A 10,432-nucleotide genomic window follows, 5' to 3' on the forward strand; every position below is an offset into this window, starting at 1 on the left:
TTTTTTGTATTTTTAGTAGAGACGGGGTTTCACTGTGTTAGCCAGGATGGTCTCGATCTCCTGACCTCGTGATCCGCCTGCCTCGGCCTCCAAAATACATATTTTTTAAAGGGAAAAGGATTCTATGCAGTTTGGGAGCAAAGCAGACCCCTATTTATAGCCACAACTCTTGTCTCATAAATTTTATTGCTATTTCATCACTGCTCTTACCAATCAAGTGTGTGAGGAGCAATACCAACATAGTGCTCTCTTGTTCTTTTTCTTTATTATTATTTTACAATCTCAAGTGCAACAGTACAAGAAAGTCCAATTGTTTCAAGTGAAGGAGTCACAATGACCTCATCATTCTCATTGTAAAAAGCTATTTTATGTCTATGTCAAAAATAATTTGCCTATTGTATTTACATCCTGTTTGTTAGGTGAAGGCAAATGTTGGCTCCCTGGCTAAGTGTCTTGATTAGATCTACCTATTAGTAATGGTAATCTTGGGTTTGTATGAAAGTCAGCTCTAGGAAAAATGGAGAAGTAGGGTCTCTGTGTGTGTGTGTGTGTGTGTGTGTATGTGTGTATGTGTGCTCATGCATTTTGTGTACTTGTGCACTCACATGTGCTCATGTCATCCCTAGAGATTTGATTCTGGGGAAAATAAAGGGTGAATTTTGAGATGGTTGGTTTTTATTTTTCTCTGAAGATATTTTTTGAACTTTTTGGGGATACAAGTTTTGAGATATTTTCAAATAAATTATTGCTTAAGATTAGATTCTAATGTATGTCACTAGACATTAACACATTGTAATATAGTTTCAGAAAGCTGTGCCATAAGAAAATTTTGTTCAAAAAGTATTTGCAATTGGCAAAGCACAACTCTTATCTTCTGAGAGCAAGCAAGACAATACTACTCCACTTCAGCATTGCTCTCAGGGTTCAAATAACCAGAGTCCTGTGACTCTGATCTTAATCAAGACCTTAAGTCACTTATCTAAAAAGTGAGAGGGTTGAGTTAGATAATCACTGAGATCTCCCACAGTTCTTAAAAGAAAAAGCATTTTTGTTTAGATCTGGAGTGAAAATGTAGAGTTGTAAAATAAAGAAGAGATTTGGTGCTTTCTTTATTGCATTCATTTATGATCTAAACGTTCAGTAGGAAAAACTCCCATTTTCCAAGCTGCGTTTCAAAAGACTGGATGTGGAGTTAATAGTTGATAGAAGCTTCTATTTAATCCGAAAAATTTAGGAAGAACTTGTGAGATGGAAGGGGAAGGAGACTTATTCTTAGATGCTCCAGAGGGCAGACTTGGACCAGTGAATGCAAGTTATGAGGAGGAACATTTAGACTAAATTAGAGGAAGAGATTTCTAAAGTTTCAACTGCATAAAAGCAGAGCTTTTTCAAGAGGCACAACTCTTTGTCTCTGAATGAGCAGAGGAATAGGCCAGCTAATTTACTGGTGATGTTTGCAGAGGGTGCCCATACATCAGACAGAAAGTCGTGCCAGACACCTCAATGTCCTATCCTAGGCTGGGGTTCTTTGATTCGATGTGACAATGTACTTTGGGAAATGACAGAATACACAGTCTTTTCCGGTGTTTGGAGAAAGAATGAGCCTAGTATTTTCACAACACAGCCTTTGTAGCTCTAATTTCTCTTTCCTGCTCTAATGGTGTCACCTTCTGTACTGGTGATGAAGCTCATTATGTTTGGAATAGTAGTCAAGGTATAAGTAACGTGAGAAAGAGATGCAAAGATTGGTTTCATCCAATTTATCTGAGGGATCCAGCTGAGACCAGAACAGGTAATCTGCCTTGGAGACCATGAAGAATGTTTGCATGGATAATCAAGGAAAACGGGGTCCTAGTTTTGGTATAAGACTGCACATACCTGTTCAACTGGAATTTGTACCTTCTTCTTCCCATTTAGTGTGAAAGAAGAAAAGGAAAGAGAATAAGCAAATGAGAAAGAAAAGAAACTTAATGAGGAATGCAAGCCTCCTGCAAATGATCAGGCCCAGAGACGCAAAGGAATGAGGCAGCAGTCATGCTCCACTTCTCCCCTGGAGCTAAGCTCATCATCTCTAGAATCTGCTTGCTCTAGACTGACTGTCACCACAAGTAGCTGTAAATTAACCTAACAATGCCGTGCACTGGACACCATAACTAATATCCTATAGTTTAAAAATATATAGCCAATTACTAATCATTGTCATTTCCATAAACCAATGGGAATTTCTGAAAACTTGTCTGCCTTGTTGCCTTTTAAAACCTGCTTGTAAGAAAGGTTGAATGAAGCTCATATCTAAAGTTACTTGGGTCTGGGTCTTCCAGGCAGCTGTCTTCATCTTGGCTCAAGTAAACACTTTAAAATTATATTTTGTGCCTTAGCCTCTTCCATGAGGTTGCCACAAATAACGATTATCAGTAGGAAGATGACTAGAAGCATTTTAAAAATCCAACTGAGCAGTCAAAACAGCCACTAAAGGTCAGAGAAGGTATTTTTTTCTTGTAGTTTGTCTAAAAGAAAAATAAATTACCATAATGAAACAAAAACAACAAAACAGGAGAAAATGCCATTTGCAGGAGAAGACTGCAGATGAAATAGCCCAGAGGTTGAAGTCACTGCTCAGGGCCAGACAGGTGGGAAGTTTCCTTGGCTTCTCCATCTTTTATTTATTTATTTATTTATTATTTTATTATACTTTAAGTTCTAGGGTACATGTGCACAACATGCAGGTTTGTTACATATGTATACATGTGCCATGTTGGTGTGCTGCACCCATTAACTCATCATTTACATTAGGTATATTTCCTAATGCTATCCCTCCCCTCTCCCCCCATCCCACGACAGGCTTCAGTGTGTGATGTTCCCCACTCTGTGTCCAAGTGTTCTCAGTGTTCAATTCCCACCTATGAGTGAGAACATGTGGTGTTTAGTTTTCTGTCCTTGGGATAGTTTGCTCAGAATGATGGTTTCCATCTTCATCCATGTCCCTACAAAGGACACGAACTCATCCTTTTGTGGCTGCATAGTATTCCATGGTGTATATGTGCCACATTTTCTTAATCCAGTCTATCATTGATGGACTTTTGGGTTGGTTCCAAGTCTTTGCTATTGTGAATAGTGCCGCAATAAACATACATGTGCATGTGTCTTTATAGCAGCATGATTTATAATCCTTTGGGTATATACCCAGTAATGGGATGTCTGGGTCAAATGGTACTTCTAGTTCTAGATCCTTGAGGAATCGCCACACTGTCTTCCACAGTGGTTGAACTAGTTTACAGTCCCACCAAGAGTGTTAAAATCTTCCTGTTTCTCCACATCCTCTCCACCATCTGCTGTTTCCTGACTTTTTAATGATCACCATTCTAACTGGTGTGAGATGGTATCTCATTGTGCTTTTGATTTGCATTTCTCTGATGGTGCATCTTTTTTTTTTAATTGCAGGAGAGAATTCTTCCATGATTTTGGACAGTGGCTCTTTTCTTTCCCCACAGCAAAGCTTTTCTACATTTACTATTCAGGCCACATACGGCAACTGTAAAGTAACATAGTTCACTTCTCTCAATTCTATCTGGTTATAAATTGGATCAGCATAACCTGGAGCACACAATTTAAGAAAAATGTCAAGCACAATTTTCCTATATTCAAACTTAATACATGTTAAAAGAAAATTTTGTTTACACAAAGATTAACTTGTAATTTCCTAATCAAGATTCAAGAAATATTCATGCACACTGTTGAGTCAAGAAAAAAAAAAAAAGGAGGCAGGTAGGCACAGTGGCTCACACCTGTAATCCCAGCACTTTGGGAAGCCAAGGTGCAGATCGCTTGAGCCCAGGAGTTCAAGACCAGCCTAGGCAACATAGCAAAACCCTCTCTCTACAAAAAAAAAAAAAAAAAAAAAATTAGGCTGGCATGGTGGTGTGTTTCTGTAGTTCCAGCTGCTTGGGAGGCTGAGGCAGGAGAATTGCTTGAGCCTAGGAGGTCGAAGCTGCAGTGAGCTGTGATCATACCGCTGCACTCCAGCCTGGGAAACAGATGGAGACCTGGTCTCAAAAAAAGAAGATGAAAATCCTGCCATTTGTGACAACATGGATGAATCTGGAGGGTATTGTGTTAAGTGAAATAAACCAGGTATAGAAAGACAAGTAACAAATGATTTCACTTATATGGGGAATCTAAAAGTCTATCTCAAAATTAGAGGACACGAGGTAGTTACAAGGGTATGGTGTGGTGGTGGGGATGTAAGTCAAAGGATACAAAGTTTCAGTTAGATAGGAAGAATGCCTTCAAGAGATCTATTGTAAATATGATGACCATAGTTAATAAGAAAATCTTGTATTCTTGAAAACTGCTAAGAAAGTGAATGTTGAGTGCTCTCACCACAAAAATGATAACTATGTGAGATAACACATATGTTAATTAGCTAGATTTGGTCATTCTACGATGTATATATACTTCAAAACATCATGTTGTACATGACAAATACAGACAATTTTATCTGTCAATTAAAAAGTTTTTAAAGAAATATTCATGCAAAAGAGAAAGTTATCTTACATGGAAACAAAAATGAACACTTTTTCTCAATATTGCAATTTATACCTAAATGTATAAAGCCAAATAAATGTATGCATTCTCTATACCTTAGCTTCAGCTTTAAAGAAACTCTGCAATGGTTTGGGGTTCTAGAGTTTGGTATCTCCAATTGTCATGTTCAAATGTCAGTAAAGTTTTATGCTAGAAATTATTTGGAATTATTCCAATATGTATTCATTCAGGATCCAGGAAATGTTAGAGAAAAAAGGGGAAAAAAATGAGGATTTGAAAAGGTATGTTAAGTTTTTACTATTGACTAAGAAAGAAAAAAAAATTAGAAACAAACACATAAAAACCCTCTTTGCTTCTCAGCAGATGAATTTTTAATGTTGCTGACCAATTATTCTAAGGCAAGAGCAAAGTCAAGAGTTTCCTCGGGGAGGTCTTATCTTTAGGAGAAAATAACGGATGGAATCACATCATGTTAATAAAGCAATTATGTATGCATACACAGTTTAAGAGATGTAAAGGATTTTAGAAATAATACGATGCAAATAAAAGAAACAAATGTTTACCCCTAAACTTCTGTATGACCAGGAATATAAAAACATTCATAATTGTACCACTTAAAAACATCATTGTTAATATTTTGGTGCATTTCCTTTCTGTCTGTGTCAATCAAAGTTGGGATTACATTGTATTCAGTTTTACTTTAAATTGCATTTTTTGTGCAACATATCGTGTGAAATAATCTACAAAAACACTGATTTTTAACATCCTCATAACCTTTCATTAAGAAAGTATTTATCGGCCGGGCGCGGTGGCTCAAGCCTGTAATCCCAGCACTTTGGGAGGCCGAGACGGGTGGATCACGAGGTCAGGAGATCGAGACCATCCTGATCTACATGGTGAAACTACTAAAAAATACAAAAAACTAGCCGGGCGAGATGGCGGGTGCCTGTAGTCCCAGCTACTCGGGAGGCTGAGGCAGGAGAATGGCGTAAACCCGGGAGGCGGAGCTTGCAGTGAGCCGAGATCGCGCCACTGTACTCCAGCCTGGGCGACAGAGCTAGACTCCGTCTCAAAAAAAAAAAAAAAAAAAGAAAGTATTTATCATATGCCCCATGGTGGACGAAGTACAATGGTGCTTTAACTCATGTAATCCTTAGGAGATCCTGAGGAAGCATTAGTATTATTACTGTTATTATCCCTAGTTTTTCACAAATGGGGGAAAATGAGGTTAAGGGAGGTTAAGGAACTTTCCCCAAGCCGACACACAGCTGGGCTGTGACTTGCAATGATTTGCATCTAACTCTAATGCCAATATTCTTAATGATCATGGTAAACTTTCTCTATGTGAGAAATGTAAATGATTCAAATGAAATGTCAAAATCTTTTTTTTGAACTTGTCAGAAGATCAAGTAACTTTTTTCAGGTGTACTGACTAAATCGCCACGACCGCTGTGTGAATTGCATCTTTCCTTAGAGAGTAAATAATACTGTCTGTTTATCAAGGTCTTCAGTTTTCATTTATACTTGTCTGATTTTTTAAAGGCCAATACATTTTGTCTATGCTTGGAGAATACTATAAGCCTACCTGAAAACTATGTAAGGAAATCTAAATAACAATATATTTTGCTCCTTTTTCAGAATAGCGTTATATGAATAATAAATTAAAACCATACAAAGTGTTGTTTTGGATATTGTCACTTACCATGTGCCATATTGTACTATAATTCTCTCATTCTGTGTGTCCTCATCCCTGTTTAAATTGTAAGCGCCTTCACTAATTATATCATTTACTGCATTTTCAGAGTCGAGTGCATCTTGTAAAACAGTTATTCAATATTTGCTTCCATCTAGCTACTTGGGCGGCTGAAGTGGGAAGATCTCTTGAAGTCAGGAGTTTGAGGCTATACTGTGCTATGATTATGCCTGTGAATAGCCATTGCACTCCAGCCTGGGCAACATATCAAGATCCTGTCTCTTAAAAAAAAGAAAATTAAAAAAATTTGTTTGCAATGTACATAATGGTGTTCACGTTTCATGTATCAGTAACTAAATACAAAGTACTTAAACACTTGTTAAACAATAGTCTTCTTAAATAAATTGGTCTTTATAGATAATATTGTCTCTGTGGCAAAGATAATGTTAAGTGATCAACAAACTAGGATCAGTTACCTCTTGGGCACTCAGGAGACTACATAGCCCAGTCTCCTTCGTGTTGAAATGGGACCACGTCCATGTGACTTAGTTCTGGCCAATAGGATGCGGGCAAATGATGCATGGCAAGTTCTAGCCCTTACTCTGTACAGCCTCCTCTATGTTATGATCTCTCTTGCTCTTTCATTCTCTGTCTCTCTTTGTCTGCTGAATACAGGGAGAATTAGTAAGGAAGACAAATCCAAGAGATTCATGAATCTCCATGTGGAAGACCACAGTCTGAATTCTAAATTTGACTGTGATGTGAGCTATTAAGATTTGGGGGTTGTTTGTGATAGTCTCTAGCACCCTATTGTGTTTATCAGGTATTGAGTTTCAGTTGTGCCTCAGATACATACCAACATACCCTCTACTATCACATCTCTCTTCCTTTCCCTCATGCTGTTCTCTCAGCCTTACATTTCCTCTTTCCATATTTTTATCTATTAAAACTCTACATATGACAGAGCTCAAATGCCCCTTACATAAAGCTCTGTTTCATATCACAGACAAAATAATCTTGCTCCACTGTAACCCATCACAGAATTTTCTTCCCATATTCCACATCCATGCTTGAGTGCTGGTCACCATTGTATCCCTAATGCCCACTGGTCAGCACTTACAATAATTATCCAACAAATGAATGAATTAGTGCATTTCATTTCTCTCACAGGTTTGATACATTCCCTGTATATAGGATCATGTCTCACTCATCTTTCTACTTCCCAGTGACAAGCGGAGAACTTGAAACATAGTAGATACTCAAAAAATGTTTGTGGAATGGCTAAGGTATTATTACTGATGATTGAGAGAGGTGCATTTTTAAAATATAAGTGTTCATCAGAGTTTTATAATTCTTCAAGTATTTAACAACTTTCACAGAGGGGAAATTTGTCATTAAATTTAATCTAAATTCCTTTTGTTGCAATTTCAAGTCTTTAATGATTCTTGGTTCCCCTACAGTCACAGCACTTTTGAGCAGGAAGAGGCTCAGTTCTCAGAAGCTATTTCTGTCTTGACTGATATATTTACAGAAGAGGTGGTAATGATTCAACTGCTCTAAATCAATACTGCTGAATTATTTCAGGAAAGACAGGGTTTTTAGACACTTCTCCCTCCATATATTCTTTTTCCCTTATGGTTTCTATAATTAGTCACAAATTTATGCTTGTATGAAGGTGAAAAATTGAATATCATTATTTGGGGAGAAGTGAGGGAGATGGCAATTGGTGACGCCTACTCTGTTGCTGAAGGCTCAGTAAGTAGTACTATAAATAGAAAAGAAACTAGGCCAGGCACGGTGGCTCATGCCTGTAATCCCAGCACTGCAGGAGCAAAGAAAAGAGGATCACTTGAGCCAAGAGTTCGAATCCAGCCTGGGCAACATAGGGAGACCCTGCTTCTACAAAAAAATTTAAAAATTAGCTGGGGTGGTGGCCTGCACTTGTAGTCCCACTACTCAGGAGGCTGAGGTGGGAAGATCACTTTAGCCCAGGAGTTTGAGGTTGTTGTGAGGTATAACAGCACCACTGCATTCCAGCCTGGTGACAGAGTAAAACCTGGTCTCAAAAATGAAATAAATAAAATATTTATTTCCCAATTATAAAATCAAGAAATGTGTATCATATGAGTAAAATGGTAAAAGTTGCATGGAATTAATTATCAAGAATTTGTAATTATCCAAAGCATAAACACAATCTTCTGATTTCAGAAAATATATCTAAGCTTTGAAAAAGCCCACCGTGGTTGTTCTTGCACTGAAATGGCCTCCAATCATATCCTGAAATGCAAAAATATATGTTTATTTCTAACTATTATATAGACAGCATAATAAGATTTTATAGTTTAACTATACAGTTAATATCCAAATATATTTTTGTAAAAATTCAAACAATAAGGAAGATGTACAAAAGAAAGGGCCCTTTTGACACCTCCTTCTCCCCTCACTTGCCCTTTCCTTCCCAGAAGTAGCCTCAGTTAAGGGTGTTTTATTCCTCTAGACTTCTGTGCAATTGCAAAACAAGCATATTCTTCTACAAATAGGATAAAAAGTAGCTTTTATATAAATATTGCTGAAATGTGTTGGATATGCTTTCCCCTCCAAATCTCATGTTGACATGTAATCCCCAGTGTTGGAGGTGGGGACTAGTGGGAGATGTCTGCATCATGGGGATGGGCCCCTCATGGATGGCTTATCACCTTAGTGATGACTGAGTTCATGCAAGATCTGGTTTAAAGTGTCGGGCATCTCCCACTCTCTCTCTCTCACTCCTGCTCTGGCCATGTGACATGCCTGCTCCTGCTTCTCCTTCCTCCATGAGTAAAAGCTTCCTGAGGCCTCCCCAGAAGCCAAGCAGATGTCAGCACCATACTTCCTGTAAAGCCTGCAGAACTGTGAGCCAATTAAAGACTTTTCTTTGTTAATTACCCAGTCTCAGGTATTTCTAGCAATGCAAGAACAGCCTAAAATCGTTGCCTGCTCATTTCATTCCCCGATTTCATAGAGTTGGATATCTTTTTCTTACTGATTTGTAAGAGTCTTTTTATTAATTCTAAGCCCTCCTTTTTTTTGCTATAAATGTTGCTAAAATTTTCTTCCAGCTATGAGACTTTTAAATTTTGTTTACGTATCTTTTGTCATATAAAAGTTTTCAGTTTTTAGGGAGTCAAGCCTATTAATCTTTTCTATACAGTGGCTTCTGGGGTTCATATTTTGTTTTTGAAATCTTCTTCCTGATTATAAAAACACTTGCCTATATTTTTGTGTAATGGCTTTGTTCTTTATTTATTTTTGCTATGGTGAGAGATAAGGATCATGTCATCAAAGCAGTACGTCTCAATGACCATTCTGACCTTCCAGACTTCCATAGAACCAGGGTTTGGGGATGTGAGTCTCATTCTACCAATCAGTGGTTCTCACAAGAGACTTTGATTTGAACTGAATTATTTTGAGAGAAAGAAAGGGCACGCGGCATTCACTTTGCAGGCTTGGGTCGTGGCAGAAGTAGCAAGGTCTGAAATCAGCAACTATGGTGGCCGCTTCTCGTCAGGCAGATGGATTCCTGTTTTGGCAGCTTCCTGAGAAGTGGTGTGGCTCTGAAGTCACTGCTGTAGTAGAAACTTCTGATTTCTGCAGCTTCCCCTTTTGTAGTACATGCATCAGTTCCTCGGGCTGTTTAGTTCGTGGTTTGGTTTTGCTGGTCATTCCTTAAAATAAAGACTGGAATCTTTTTCTTCATGAATTTGCTGCAAGGTTTGTGTACTCCACGTACCCTCTAATATGTTCCTTTTACCTTAAGCTAGTTTGAAAGAATTTTATTGTTTGAAACTAAGAACCTTGACCAAAACAAATATGACATTCTGTTTTTGCCCCGAATCTGTTTAAACGCCATTTATTGCACAACCTTTTTCCTACCTGAAATGCTTCTTCTCATAAGTCTTAATAATTATATTTGAAGGATCAATTTATTCATTTTTATCTATTGTATTGATCTGTTTACCTACTTTTGTACTGATTCCACACAGGTTTTTTTTTTTTTTTTGAGACGAAGTTGCGCTCTTGTTGCCGAGGCTGGATGGCAATGGCACGATCTCGGCTCACTGCAACCTCCACCTCCCTGGTCCGAGCGATTCTCCTCCCTCAGTCTCCTGAGTAGCTGGGATTACAGGCGCGCACCACCATGCCCAGATATATATA

The sequence above is a fragment of the Colobus angolensis genome, unplaced genomic scaffold (genome assembly GCF_000951035.1).
Source record: "Colobus angolensis palliatus isolate OR3802 unplaced genomic scaffold, Cang.pa_1.0 Scaffold210, whole genome shotgun sequence".
Classification (NCBI taxonomy): domain Eukaryota; kingdom Metazoa; phylum Chordata; class Mammalia; order Primates; family Cercopithecidae; genus Colobus; species Colobus angolensis.